Source organism: Mastigoproctus giganteus, chromosome 8, assembly GCF_048544385.1.
Source record: "Mastigoproctus giganteus isolate SK-2022 chromosome 8, ASM4854438v1, whole genome shotgun sequence".
Lineage (NCBI taxonomy): Eukaryota > Metazoa > Arthropoda > Arachnida > Uropygi > Thelyphonidae > Mastigoproctus > Mastigoproctus giganteus.
In genome coordinates, this window is record NC_143582.1 from 61,270,819 (window position 1) to 61,282,966 (window position 12,148).

A 12,148-nucleotide genomic window follows, 5' to 3' on the forward strand; every position below is an offset into this window, starting at 1 on the left:
GACTGTATAGGAAAGACAGATTAAGAGAAAGGTCAACACATGGAGGTGTAGCCATCTTAGTCCATAACCATATCCCAACCGAACACATTCCTTTAAACAGCAATATAGAAGCGATAGCTGTAAGAATAACACTGAAATTTAGGGTAACCATCTGTTCAATGTACCTTCCACCAAGACCAAATATACCATTTGAGGAAATAGACCAACTAATCTCCCAACTCCCATCACCTTTCTGTATAATGGGAGACCTGAATGGCCATAGTCAACTGTGGGGAAACACTGATATCAATAGACGAGGACGGATAATAGAAAGAATAATAGACCATCATAACCTTTCTGTACTCAATAATGGCAAACATACGTATTTTCACTTTCCTAGTCGCACAACCTCAGCAGTAGACCTAACCATATGCACTCCTTCACTCCTACCGGAATTAAAGTGGCAAGTAATAGAAAACCCATACAGCAGTGACCACTACCCAGTAATCACCATACTGACCAGAAACCTTCCTTGCCACCCAAACAGACCACCCCGCTGGAAAATAGAAAAAGGTAACTGGGAAAAATTTAGAGAACTGGCAATATTTAATCCACAAATCATCCAAGAAACATCGGTCGATGATGCTCTAAAGCACGTCACAGATACCTTAATACAAGCAGCCAAACAAACAATACCCACAACCTCGACTCGTTTTCCATTGCACCCAAAATCCTGGTGGGACGAAAATTGCATGAAAACAAGAAGAGAACAAAACAAAGCCTGGAATAAGTTCCGGAGATATCCTACAACGGATAATCTGATAAAATTTAAGCAAGCACGAGCACTAGCTAGGTATACACGGAAAAAAGCCAAAAAGACTTCCTGCATCCAGTTTACGTCCTCTATAAATAGAACAACAAACACAAAAATAATATGGAATAAAATAGGAAAAATGAATGGGAAGTATAAAAACCAACCATCACTAGTATTACATTGGAATGGAGAAAGCATTACCGAACCATCAGAGATAGCTAATATACTAGGTGAAACGTTTGCTAAAGTATCGTCAAAACAATCCTACAATACTGAATTTTTAACCTATAAGGAGAAAATGGAAAAAAACAGAATTAATTTTAATACTAAAAGGATTGAACCCTACAACCAACCAATTACAATACACGAATTACGTCAAGCAGTATCACAAACAAAACCAAGTGCAGTTGGATCAGACAACATACACTATGATATGCTTAAACACCTAAAGCAGGAAGAGATAGAAAACCTCCTTCAACTGTACAACCGCATATTTCTAGAAAATCAATATCCTGAACAGTGGCATCATGCAATAGTATTACCTTTCCAAAAACCCAATAAAGATCAGAAGGACCCAAACAACTATCGTCCGATAGCCCTCACAAGCTGCTTAAGCAAAGTACTAGAGAAGATCATCAACAAAAGATTAGTCTGGTTTTTGGAGACAACCAACTGGTTCACCAATATGCAGTGTGGGTTTAGACACAATCGATCCACATTAGATCACCTTGTACGAATAGAAGCAGATATAAGAGATGCATTTATAACCTCAAAGCATATGGTTACTGTATTTTTTGATATAGAAAAGGCTTATGACACGGCCTGGAGACACGGTATATTACAAGATATCCACGATGCAGGACTCAGAGGACATTTACCACTATTCATTCAAAATTTCATGAAATATAGAACATTTCAAGTTAGAGTACAAAACACCATGTCAAAATCATATAAACAAGAAGAAGGAGTTCCCCAAGGGTCTGTCCTGAGTGCCATACTATTTTCAATAAAAATAAATAGCATCACAAAACAACTACCACCCACAGTGTCATATGCACTATATGTAGATGACTTCAGTATTTCATATCAAGCACAGAACATGGGAACAATAGAAAGACAACTACAATGTGCAATTAACAACGTTAGTCATTGGGCCCAGAAAAACGGGTTTAGAATATCAAAAGAAAAAACAGTCTGCATACATTTCTGTAGAAAACGGAATTTACATCCTGAACCTGAACTAATATTGCAAGGTAACACAATACCAGTTAAACAAAGTGTAAAATTTCTTGGACTTATTCTAGACAGCAAATTGACCTTTGTAGAACATATAAAAGAACTACGAATAAAATGTATGAAACAACTTAACATTCTTAAAGTCTTAACAACAACATCTTGGGGGACAGACCGTTATACCCTGCTCAACTTATATAAAGCACTAGTAAGGTCAAAAATAGATTATGGAGCACCGGTTTATGCATCAGCAAGAAAGAGCGCCCTCAAATGGCTAGATCCGATTCACCATAGTGCAATTCGAATAGCAACAGGAGCTTTCCGCACATCCTCTATATACAGTCTCTATACAGAGGCTAATGAACCACCACTGTTCCTGAGGAGACAACAGTTGTCATTGCTGTATGCTTATAGGATAAGACCCATAAGAGACCATCCGACTTGGACAAATTTATTCTCGCCAAAATGGGAAAACATATATAGAAACCGCAAAAGAGCAAACCAGCCTCTAGGCATCAGACTACAGGAGCTACTGATAACACACCACCACTGTTCCTGAGGAGACAACAGTTGTCATTGCTGTATGCTTATAGGATAAGACCCATAAGAGACCATCCGACTTGGACAAATTTATTCTCGCCAAAATGGGAAAACATATATAGAAACCGCAAAAGAGCAAACCAGCCTCTAGGCATCAGACTACAGGAGCTACTGATAACACATGACCTCAAAATTGACAATGTTGCAAACCAAGAAGGATATATAGATCCACCATGGATAAACCATACCACAGCCTATGAACTCCTCACACAAAACTGGAATAAAAATACTTTGTCAGACAGCAACTTTCAACAATTGCATGCAGCACATAGAATGCAATATCCCAATCACATACCAATATATACAGACGGATCAAAATCAGAGAACCATGTAGGAGCAGCAGCAGTATTCCCAGATATTACATTGTCACGCCAACTCCCAAAAGAATGCAGTGTCTACACTGCAGAATTAGTAGCAATTCAAATAGCCCTGGAGCATTTCAGAACCACCTACCACTTGAGAGCAGTAATATACTGTGATTCATTAAGTGTAATCCAAGTCATACAAAACACAAGCAATATAACCCATCCAGTACTCTGGCAAATTAAAAGGATACTAACAGGCTACACAAATAAAAAACAAGATATACGTTTCTGCTGGATACCAGGACACAAAGGGATAAAAGGAAATGAAGAAGCGGATAGAATTGCAAAATCAACCAATAACCTTCAAGAACAATATTTCACAGTTCCACATAATGACTACAAGCCAATCATTAAAAATCGCTGTCTAACCCAATGGCAAGAACTCTGGCAAAAACAAACATGGAATAAATTATATGAAATAAAACCAAAAGTTGAGCACTGGAAAACGACCATAAGAAAATCAAGGAGAGAAGAAGTAGTTCTGACCAGATTGCGGATAGGCCATACGCATTTAACAAATGGTTATCTATTACGTGCAGAAGAACCCCCAAGATGCCAAGTATGCAATACTATCCAAACAGTTAAACATATACTTATAGAATGTCCAACATATGAAAATGATCGACACCGAATTTTTTCATCATTATATAAAGGAAACCAAAACATCACCCTTGAAGATCTTATAGGTGACAAAGAACACGTGTCAGATATTTTTAGATTCATACAAACAATCAACATATACCATCTGCTGTAAATAATAGTATAATACCGCATAAACAGTTCACCTTTCACATTCAAACAAGATTTATATAAAGAGAACATTGTATAATCAATGAACTGGCGCACTATGATCTCCGTTGTCGATGCGCCAATAAACACCAAAACAACAACAACAACAACAACAACCTTCAAAAAGCAGTCAGATACATCTCCAACAATTAAACACAAATAATGCCTTGTAATTTACAATGGAATTGCAGAGGCTTTCGTTGCAACACAGATGATATCTATGATCTAATTAACCGATATTCTCCAGTTGCCCTTTGTCTTCAGGAAACTTACCTAACCTCGAAAATTTCTCCTTCAATAAAAAACTATTGTCTTTATCGAAGAGATCGTAATACAGCAAATGCTGCCCATGGTGGTGTAGCAATCTTAATAAATTCAAAGATCCCAACTAAACATATTCCACTTCAAACTGAAATAGAAGCTGTTGCTGTTCATATAACTCTCCATATTTCAATAACACTGGTCTCAATATACCTACCCCCAAATCATACTTACTGTTTAAAAGATCTTGAAGATCTCCTCATACAGATACCTCCACCTCTCTGTATATTAGGGGATTTTAATGGACACCACCCCTTATGGGGCGGTCCTAAACTAGACACACGTAGTCGACTCGTTGAAAGCTTTCTAGAGTCACAAAACCTCACCTTACTCAATACTGGTGCGCACACTCACATACAACTCCCAACTGGACACACCTCAGCAATAGATCTCTCAATTTGTTCTCCAATACTCCTCCCAACCATAGAGTGGTATGTTTTAAATGATCATATGGGCAGTGACCACCTTCCAATCATATGCAATTTTTTAATATCACAGTCTCCTTCAAACAAACTCCGCAGGAAATGGAAATTTGTTCGTGCAAACTGGGCAAAATTTCGATCATCAATCTCTCTTGACGAGGAAAAAATCCAGCTCCAGAATATTGACAATGTAACAGATTACATCACATCACATCTCCTAAAAGTAGCCAAAGACACAATACCATTATCAAATCCCCCTGGTCGCAAGCATTATAATTACTGGTGGAATGACGAATGCACAAAAGCAAAGAAAGCAAAAATTAAAGCCTGGAATTTATTTCGGCAATGTCCAACCACAAGCAATCTCATTAATTATAAGAAGCTGAGAGCAAAAGCACGATTTGTACAAAGGCAAGCCAAGAAAGAATCCTGGACCCGTTTTGCATCGACCTTTAACAGAAACACTGATCCGAAAACTATATGGAAAAAAATTAGACAGTTATCTGGTAAGTTTCCTACTATACCTTCTCCAATCCTCTCCTGGAAAGGGCAGGATCTATCTAGTTCCTTAGATATTGCTAATGCTTTGGGCAATACTTTTGCTGAAATATCAGCGGCATCAGCATATTCTACGTCATTCCAACAAATTAAAAAAACTAGAGAACAGCATGCCATAAAATTTCAAACCGCACGTACTCTTCCATATAACAAACCTCTGCAGCACTCTGAACTTCTGCATGCCATTAGAACAGCCCAGAATGGTGCTTCCGGTCCAGATGGGATTTATTATGTCATGCTTCAACATCTCGATGACAAAGCTTTAAGCCTGCTTCTGATTTTTTACAATCGTATATTTTTAGAAAATGTTTTTCCAACTTCTTGGCATCACTCTACTGTTTTGGCATTCCTAAAACCTGGGAAAGATCCAACTAACCCCTATAGCTATAGACCGATCTGTCTCTCAAGCTGTCTGAGCAAAATCCTTGAAAAAATTGTCCACAGAAGACTCGTATGGATCATTGAGTCACAACATCTAATGAGCCATAGCCAATATGGCTTTCGTAAAAATAGGTCATGCTTAGATCTTATGGTCAAGGCTGAATTCGCCATTCGAAATGCCTTTGTTAAACGTGAACATCTTGTAATGGTTTCAATAGATATCGAGAAGGCTTTTGACACTACCTGGCGGCATGGCATACTTAGTGATCTTTACTCTCTTGGTCTACGAGGCAACCTTCCTATATTTGTTCAGAACTTCCTACGTACTAGATCGTTTCAAGTTCAGTACCAACATGCCCTCTCCAAAACATTTATACAGGAAGAAGGAGTACCACAGGGATCAGTACTGAGTGCCACTTTGTTTGCTCTTAGAATAGATTCCATCACCAATCAGCTTCCAAATACAGTTGAGACCTACCTTTATGCAGATGATCTTTCCATCTCCTGCCATTCCCAAAACATGAGGTCTATTGAACGACAGCTCCAGATATCACTTAATAAAATACAACAGTGGGCCAGCCTCAATGGCTATCGACTCTCGCAGCAGAAAACAGTTGCCATCCATTTTTGTAGACAGCGCAAACTTCATCCGGATCCTGAACTTCAAATTTATAATGTCTCCATCCCGGTCACTAATAGCATCAGATTTCTAGGATTAACACTTGATAATAAGTTAAATTTTATAGACCACATAAAAAATGTACGTACTTCCTGTCTAAAAAAGTTAAATATACTCAGAGCTTTATCCTCCCAAACATGGGGCGCAGATCGTACATCTCTGCTTCGGCTATATCGGGCATTAATCAGATCTCGTCTTGATTACGGAGCTCCCATCTATGATTCAGCCAGATCTAGTGCATTACGCTGGCTTGATCCAATTCAACACAGTGCCTTGAGACTTTCACTCGGTGCTTTCAGAACATCACCAGCACATAGTCTCTACATTGATGCCCATGAACCCCCACTAACTTTACGTAGGAAGACACTGTTATTGAAGTATGCTGTCAAGATACAAAGCTGTGCCATGCATTCGACTCAGTCATACCTGTTCAATCCACCATTAGAAAACCTTTTCAGAAATAAACCAAGCATAGTAAAGCCAGCTGGTCTTCGCCTTCTTGAACTGATGCAAATTTGGAATGTTTCCATCCTTTCCGTACAACAGGTAACAACTTGTACTCAACCACCATGGGTTCCACCTCCTATACCGACCTGTGACACTTACCTCTCTCAATGGGGAAAGAACATTTTACAAGCATCAAATATCAAACAACTTCACGAAGCTCACACTCAAAGATACTTTGACTTTTTTCCAATTTATACAGACGGCTCTAAATCTAATTCAAACGTCGGAGCGGCTGCAGTGTTTCCAAATACCGTTATTTCAGCATCCTTGCCATCTGAATTCAGTATCTTCTCAGCTGAATTATATGCAATCAAACTAGCTTTACAGAATCTCTCTTCTGACTGTGCTTTAAAATCTGTTATTTACACTGATTCCCTCAGCTCAATATTGGCTTTATGTAACCCGTTAGATAAAGTACACCCTGTTCTAGATGAAATAAAAAGCATATTACTACAAATTGACGAACGCAATCAACTGGTCACCTTCTGCTGGATTCCAGCTCATTCTGGCATTTTGGGCAACGAACTGGCTGATAAAGCCGCAAAAAATCCAACTAGCTTCGACTTAACTGATATCCCTGTTCCGCCATCAGACTATGCATTAATTATTCAGGCTGCATGCCTGTCAAAATGGACAGCAATATGGCACTCTCAAATTAATAATAAACTCTTTCAATTTAAACATGATCCAAAAATTTGGCGCTCCAGTGTCCGCACATCAAGGCGAGAAGAGGTAGTCCTTTCAAGGGTAAGAATAGGCCATACTTATCTGACCCACCTTTATTTACTCACAGGGAATGTCCTGCCACAGTGTCCACTTTGTAATATAAATCTGAGTATTAAACACATTCTCATTGACTGCCCTTCCTATGAACAAGACAGAACTTCAACCCTGCTATCACTGGTTAATCTTCGTAGACCAATAACTTTAGAGAATCTCATTGGAGATGATGCAGATATTTCCGAATTTTCAACTTCATAAAGCAAACAGGACTTTTTAATCAATTCTGAATTTATGAAACTTTTTCATCTCTTTTTATAAAGAATAGGCGCATTATGGCCAAAGTAGCTTATGCGCCATCAAACCTCCATATCAACAACAACAACAATAAAAATTATGTCTCTTTTAATGATCACATCATTGAGTCTTCTCCCATCGATACCGTCACAGAGCATATAACAGCACAGATACTTAGAGCTGCAACAATCTCCATTCCGCAGTCTCAACTAGGAAACCGCAAGCATATCAATCATTGGTGGAACAAAGACTGTTACACGGTTAAAAGAGAAAAAAATGCAGCATGGAACCAATTCCGCAAATACCCAACCACTGTCAACCTTATTAATTATAAAAGACTTAGAGCCAAAGCACGATACATCCACCGAAAAGCCAAAAAAGACTCTTGGATAAAATTCGCTTCAACAATTAACAAAGATACCGACTCCAGAATAATTTGGAAAAAAATAAGGCAGTTGAATGGCAAATATCTTAAATCACCTTCAGCTATTCTTAACTGGAATGGGAAGGAGATCTCTGATCACACAGAGATTGCAAACACCTTAGGAACTGCGTTCTCTGAGTTGTCCGCCTCAATAGCTTATCAGCCATCATTCCAAAAAATTAAAGCCGAAACTGAGAAATTCAAAATAAATTTCAAAACTACCCATTCTTTGCCTTATAATCAACCACTCACATTATCTGAACTGAAAGAATCCATAAATACCTCTAGAAACAGCGCCCCTGGCCCTGACGGTATTTACTATATAATGCTGAAACATCTACATGAGAAATCTCTGTCCTCACTCCTAAAATTCTACAATAGGGTCTATTCTGAACACACATTCACCTGTTCCTGGCAACATTCTTACGTTATAGCTATCCCTAAACCAGGAAAAGATCACTCGGCTCCATAGAACTATAGACCGATATGTCTAACCAGCTGCTTGAGTAAAACTTTGGAAAAAATGGTGCACCGTCGATTAACATGGTTCCTCGAGAAAAGAAACATAATCAGCAGCAATATATTTGGCTTTCGGAAGAATAGATCATTTTTAGATCTTATGGTAAAGGCGGAATCAAACATAAGAAATGCGTTTATTAGAAATCAACATCTGGTCATGGTTTGTCTTGATATAGGAAAAGCTTTCGATACCACATGGCGTTATGTAATCCTAAAGGATCTCCATACTATTGATATGAGAGCCATTTACCATCTTTTATTGAAAACTTCCTTCGCCACAGGTCTTTCCAAGTCCGATACCGTCAGGCTCTGTCACAAACATACATACAAGAAGAAGGAATCCCACAAGGCTCTGTACTCAGTGCCACTTTATTTGCCATGCGAATCAACAATATCACAAACAGAATTCCAAACACTGTCGACTCATATCTCTACGCTGATGAACTTACCTTATCCTGTCATTCCCAGAATATGAATTATATCGAGAGGCACTTACAAATATCAATAAATAATATTGAACTGTGGATGACCCAAAATGGATACAGGCTATCAAAGCAAAAGACTGCAGCTATCCACTTCTGCAACAAGCGCAAAATCCATCCAGATCCTGAGCTACTCTTGGACAGTCATCCTATTCCAATCATGAACAATATTCGTCTCCTAGGAATAATTTTCGATAAGAAGCTAAATTTCCAAGACCACATCAAAAACCTACGAACTACTTGCATTAAGAAAATGAACGTACTGCGGGTAATCTCCAGTACATCATGGGGTGCAGACTGTTACACTTTGCTCCGTCTATACAGATCCCTAATTAGATCTCGGCTGGATTATGGAGCACCTGTTTATGACTCTGCTAGAGTACCTTGGCTCGTCTTGCTCCCATCCAACACACTGCTCTTAGGACTGCTCTAGGTGCATTCAGAACATCGCCAGTTCAACGTCTGTATGTTGAGGCCCACGAACCTCCACTGAATATCAGAAGAAAGATGTTATTGATGACCTACTCTGTTAAAATTAAAAGTCACCCTACACATCCTATTTGGCCACTACTACACGATCCTCAGTACATAATCCACTATGCAAACAAACCAAGAACAATTCGGCCTACTGGTATCAGATTCCAAAATCTAACAGAATGCTGGAATATTCAACTTCATAATGTTCTCAGTGACTTAAGAGATCTAGATCCTCCGTGGATTACCTTCACGCCTTTTTGTGATGATTACTTTGTGCATTGGGGAAAAGGTGCTATATCAGATATCAACATCCAACAGCTACATCTTATCCATACACAGAATTATTCCCTCTATTCTAAGATCTACACTGATGGTTCTAAGTCTGGTAATAAAGTGGGTGCAGCTGCTGTCTTCCCTAATAGAACTATTTCACTTACACTTCCTGCAGAATGCAGCAATTATACTGCTGAACTTCATGCCATTAAGCTTGCTTTGGAACATATTTCACTCCTGTCAATCAATAAAAGCATCATATATACGGATTCCAAAAGTGCTCTCTCAGCTCTCAAAAACACGACACCTCACACGTCTTCACGAACATCAGCAAACTGTTGTCTTCTCTTGGATTCCAGGGCACAGCGGTATTAAAGGAAATGAACGCGCAGATAATGCTGCAAAACATCCCTCCAGCATAAATTCAACAAATGACCTTGTCCCGTATACTGATTGTAGATGCAATATCCAAAAAAAAAAAAAAAAATGTACGTAGCAGTGGGCACTTATGTGGAGAAATCAAACACAGAACAAGCTGTCTTGTTCTGAATTCCATAATTGTGGTTCAGGTTTCAGCTGAAACCTGAACCACAATTATGGAATTCCAGCCTGCGTAAAAATAGAAAAGAAGAAATAATTCTAGCCAGAAGCCGAATAGGCCATACTCACCTCACTCATCTTTTTTTGCTCACAGGAAACGATCCTCCGCAGTGTACGCACTGCTTGCTACCACTGACAGTAAAGCATATACTCATTGAATGTAACTTGTTTAACAATGTCCGATAGTGTATTTTCAGCTCGTTGTCATTACAAGAACCGTTGTCACTCAGCCGCATCATAGGTAATAATGCAAACCTCTCCGAATTCTTTTTGTACCTAAAACGAATTCAAATATATGATAAATTTTAACTGCTCCCAGAGCAGTCATCACATACAGCTTCACTACCTTTGGTAGGCGCAATATGGCCAAAGTAGCCCTTGCGCCAGAAACTCCCATAACAACAACAACAACAGCATCACATAGCAGTGGCGAAACTATGCTCTCGTCGGTAGCACAGTTGGATATTTTTCACAACATGGCTGAGGCACGGGTGCAAAGTGTTTCCGTGACCAAGTGATTATTGTGCGTATATAGAGCGTTTTTCTTCCCAGCGACCTTATTTTCCTTTGTTTCTCTTGCACTTATTAAAATGTTCTGTTAAACAGCTATAATTTCTTAAAAGAAATAAAAAGAGAGCCCAGAAGAAGGAAAGCACCTTTTTCTTTAATTTAGGTATCCTTACTAACCGTACTAACTCTATGCTTGGCCACAAAGCGGCACTACTCCTGCCTCCCCGTGACGGGGCCGGTAACCTTGATAAAGAAACCCCCCCAGGGACAAAAGGACCAATCATGGATAAAAATAATTATCCACCGTTAGAACCTTCGAGCTCAAGAACAGACACCTGCTTTGACCATGATACCAATCATTACTTTGGAAATGATTATTCCAAGGAGACAGAAGACTAATCAGATGGAGCAACCCTGCACATCATTTTTAAGTTTCCACTCCCTCACTAATCAGCCTATGAGCAAACTGTCTCCCTTCGTAATACAAAAACATCTGGAAGGTATTACAGGATCTCCTTAAATTATTAAGAGACTGCAATCAGGAGACCTATCAGTGGAAACTATGAACCACAGGCTTTCGGAGAAACTTTTACAGATTACGAACCTTGCTGGCATTTGGGTAAAAATATCTCCTCAAGCAACCCTAAATTCATCTAAGGGTGTGATATCCAGTTGGGACCTTTTAAATATCACAGAGGAGGGAATAACCAAGAGCTGCAGGGCCAAAATGTAATTCAAGCAAAACGTATAATAACTAAAAAACATAATCAACTTATACTGACCAGAAATATTATTCTCACCTTCAATACCCCTAATGACAAAAGTATGGCCACTCACAAACTGTATGCAGAGGAGTTCGTGTCTGTCCCAATTGTGGGTCCTCAGATCACAGAAAAATTGGAGGAAAATGTTAAAGTTTTTTAGTTTTAGACTCATATATTCTCAAATCAATACAATTTATACTTTTGTGTTGTGTGTTACTTTAACAATGAAGGATGAACTCCAAATAACATTTACTATTCTTCCTTTAGAAAAACATGAGAAAGAAGAAGAAGTTGTTACTACTCCTTCTTTGAAGTGGTGAGTCGCCCATCGTCAGATGAAGAAGATTAACCTGCATCGCAAAGTTTCTTAATGTAAAGTGATAATAAAAATGCTGAACTTAACAGTTGTCTCCTTTTTTTATAAGTAGTTATTC